Here is a 3,992-nt window from a genome sequence, read left to right as displayed (position 1 = left end):
GGGATGTGGGGGAGGGCCAGTCAGGGTACGGGTGAGAGCCGTGGGGCCAGAACTGGATCATGGGTGCTCACCAAGGAAGCACAGGGTTCAGACAGCCAGAGTATCAAGCTGAATCAGGGTTGGCTAAGGTTGCTGCCTAAGAATAGATACCAACAGCAAAGTTAAGAGACGGGCTGGAGATGAGGGCTGTGAAGCCAAGACTGCAGCACCAGGTGGAAGAGATGCTGGGTGGGGAGAGTTAGGGATCAGGGAGGAGCTCTGAGCCAACACTGGAACACCCTTGGGACGCTCTCACCTTGTAGACACCGGGTCTGTCGGACCTCCTGAAAGGTCAGGGTTAATGTCTTTTCTTTCTACAATAATTAGGATCGGCTCCAGCTGTGAGTTCTGAAAACACCCATAATAACAGTGGCTTAACCAAGGTAGAAATTTATTTCTACTCGGGTCAAAGTGTGGAAGTAGAAATTCCAAGGCTGGTCTGTGGCTCTGTTCCTCCCAGCTCACACCTCCACCTTCTGTAGGGTGGGGCCTCATCCTTGCTGTCCAATTGGCATCCACAGCTAGGCAGCAGGATGGAAGAGAGATGAAGGAGAAGGAAAGGCGGTGCTGCCAGCTGCCTGAGATTCCCCGGAGCTGCCCCACAACTGCTCCATCTACACGCAGAACTCATAGCCACACTTGGATGCAAAGAAGGCTGAGCAATGTCCCTTTTATTCTGGGCAGTGTATTAGTTTCCTATTGCTGCAATAACAAATTACCACAAACTTTATGGTGTCAGACAACACAAATTTATTATCTAATGGTTCTGGAGGTCAGAAGTGTGAAATAGGTGTTACTGGGCTAAAATCAAGGGATCGGCAGGACTGGGTTCCCTTCTGAAGGCTCTGGGGAGAATCCGTGTCTTGCCTTTTCCAGCTTCTAGAGTTCGCTGACATTCCTCAGGCCATGACTTCCTTCCATCTTCAAAGCCAGCTCTGGCTAGGTGAGTGTTTCTCCCAATGTCATCTCTCTGGTTCTTACTCTTCTGCTACCTTCTTCCCCACTTAAAGACTCCTGTGATTACATTAGACCCACTTGGATCATCTATGCTACTCTCCCTACTTTAAGGCCATCTAGTTAGCATCCTTAAATTAATCCGTAACCTTAATTCCCCCTTGCCATGTAACATAACATATTCATAGGTTCTGGGTATTAGGACATGGACATCTATGGGGGAAGGGAGCATTATTCTGCCTACCACAGGCAACTATGGCAAAAATCCTATCACTGTAGAAGAGCGGCAGAAGGACATGCCACACTCCCCAACAAGACTATCATCTCAGAGAGTGGGTGTCCCGACCCCCACTTCCACCATGATGATGGCATGGGTGGCGCGCATGGTGGAGGAGGTAAGCTTTCTTATCCCTTCCCCTATGTGAACTCTAGGCGGTTCAGGTGGGGCAGCCCCCATCCTCTCAGCTTCAGATAGTGCCAGTCAGAATTCTCCTGAACAGAGCAATTGCTTCAGGAAATGGGCAAGTCACCCAGGCCAGGCCAGTCATGTCATTCCTGGCAACTGGGTAGGAATGTTGGGAATGATGTCCTCCCTTATTTCTAGGATCACCAGCTCTGAGGACAATGGAAGCTGGGAGGTGCCTCTGGCCACCTCTGTCACCACTAAGAAAAGCCTGCCTGGAGTGGTAGCCGGTGCATAGATGAGCAAGGACATGAAATGCAGAGAAACAGACGGAGGAATAGGCCCCCCCGCACCCAGCCGTGCCCACAGCCCGAGAGCCACCTTTGGGCTTTTCATGCATGTGAGCCAATAAATTCCCTCTGCTCTTTTATTTTTCTTTAAACTAATTTGAGTTTCTTTCACTTGCAGCCAAGTGCCTTGAGTAATGCACTCTAGAAATACCTGTCGGGGCAAGTAACAACTCCCCAGAGCCCTGGAGTGTCTCCTAAGTCTCAGCTCTCAAAGGCTCTCAGTGATCAGGCCCCATGAGACCCTTTCAGTTTTGATATGCCCTCATCCATATTCAAGCATCCTGGCCTCATTTGGTCTAGCTTAGTCCAAAGGCATATGCGATTTCAAGTCACTGACTCTGCATGGAAAATGCCTGGTGTAGCCAGAAGCCCTTCCTGGCAACTCGACTTCTCTCTTCCCTATGCATCTGCTGGGAACTCTAACAAATACTCCGGAGGTAACTGGAGACCTCCATGGCTCTTGTAGGACAACCACGTGGAAGCTCATGGCAACAGCAGGAAGAGAGGATCTAAGAGAAAGGACAGTTTTCTTTCTTTGAGTGGCAGCTGCAAAGAGTGAGAGCCCCCATATGGCAACTCAACCAAAGAATTTTACAAAGCACCTGGGAAGCTGCCTTCCTAATATAAGTGTCCCACTTCAAAATTCCCTGCCAGTAGTGTGCTTGGCTCATGAAAGCAGCTGTGTGTATCTGTTCCCAAGGTTAAACATCTACCAGCACTCTTTGTTTTCCCAGGTGGATGGGACCTTCTCTGCTATACAAGGCTAAAGAGCCCGTAAGACCCATGTGGATTCTGGTGTCTTTGAAGAAAGCAGCACTCTCTTAGGTCCTTCATTAAATGAGAAATGTATCCTTGTAATCTTGGTATTTTGACTAAAATGAAGTATGAAATCATAGTAAGTACTGCCATTCACAGCGTGCCTCCCAAGCACCACACACTTTACATCGTTATCTCATCTTCACCTAACCACAACCTACCAGGAGCCCTTAAAATTCCCAATTTACCAACCCACAGAGTGTAAATAAGTTGCCAGAGACTCGCCTACAAGTACGTACGTGCTCAAAAACAACTCAACCCCACTGAATCAGTTAATACATAAATTTTACCTAGCAGTTAACTCAAAATGAATGGTGGTCAACATACGCGTATGATAAGAGCAACCCCTTCTGAACCCCACAGGACAGCTCAACCTTTATTTATCTTCTCTATGACTGTGTTATGAGAGAAGTCCCATGGTGATACAGAGTTAGAAGACCACTGAGGTTGTAGAAAGAGTCCAAATCTTAAGAAGAGAGGGTCTGGGATTAAATCCTGACTCTCCCGCTAACTCGCTATACAACTTGGATAAGGTAGGTAACCAAGCTGAGCTTCAGTTTTCACATATGACGAATGGAGCTACAAATACCCATCACAATGGAATTTTGGCAGAATTTTAGAGAATCTTTGTAAAGGACCTAACATGAGCACATACTCAGTGCTCAATGCATAGTATCAGTAGTATTGGGTTGTCGGGAAAGTCATTATGCATTTTTGCATTGAAAAACATAGAAAAATACCTCATGACTTTCCTGACAACCCAATAATTAGGTAATATAATTAGTTGATCTGAGACAGTGATAAATTCGAAGAATGGGAGGATGGTGAGGGCAGAGAACTCACTGAAAGAAGGCGTGGGGGAGGGTGCTTTTAGGGGACTGGAAGGGCAACAGGGACAGAGGTCACCAGACCGCAAGGTGGGAGAAGCAGTGAGGTTACAGAGTGGACCAGGGATTGTGGAAGGAGAGCTGAGAGCCGTGAAGACAACTGGTTCCTTTACCAATGCGCCAAGGACCCCATGGGCAAGAACCGAAAGGCTGGCTGGAGTCAGAACCCCTCTAAGATCTCTCTTCCAGAGAGACCACTTGCCCAGATGCTGATCTAACACAAGACCCTTTAGTTGACTTTCTCTGCAAAGAAGCTGAGACTCTTGAGCAAGTTCAGCTGCTCTTCCACCACCAGACGAACAGCCCCTCTAACTCCTCCCCATCCACCCCCTTCCCTCATCTTTCTCCGGGAGGTTGAGTTGAAACACTCTCTAGCACTGCCTCTCCTTGCAAAGCCATGGGAAGGAGACTCTTAAAAAGCAAATATTCAGCCTCATAAACATGTCATAAATCCATAACCAGTTCTCCACTGTGTTTTTATGTGATGCATCTAATAGCATTTCACCCTTGACTTGAACCTACATCTTCTGAGTCCAGGTTACT

At 47.6% G+C, this 3,992-nt stretch overlaps 1 long non-coding RNA gene across 1 annotated transcript; it reads left to right on the top strand.

Annotated features, from left to right (window-relative positions):
* The first annotated feature begins 214 nt into the window (after positions 1-214).
* Positions 215-1,755, top strand: LOC109375876 (uncharacterized). The gene is made up of 3 exons (XR_002122664.1): positions 215-330; positions 916-982; positions 1,598-1,755. It is a non-coding gene; the product is annotated as an uncharacterized LOC109375876 (long non-coding RNA).
* Positions 1,756-3,992: the final 2,237 nt, after the last annotated feature.

This window comes from Hipposideros armiger, unplaced genomic scaffold, assembly GCF_001890085.2.
Source record: "Hipposideros armiger isolate ML-2016 unplaced genomic scaffold, ASM189008v1 scaffold_997, whole genome shotgun sequence".
NCBI lineage: Eukaryota > Metazoa > Chordata > Mammalia > Chiroptera > Hipposideridae > Hipposideros > Hipposideros armiger.
The sequence above is the reverse complement of the archived record's forward strand: the minus strand, read 5'-3'. Positions and strand labels throughout refer to the sequence as shown.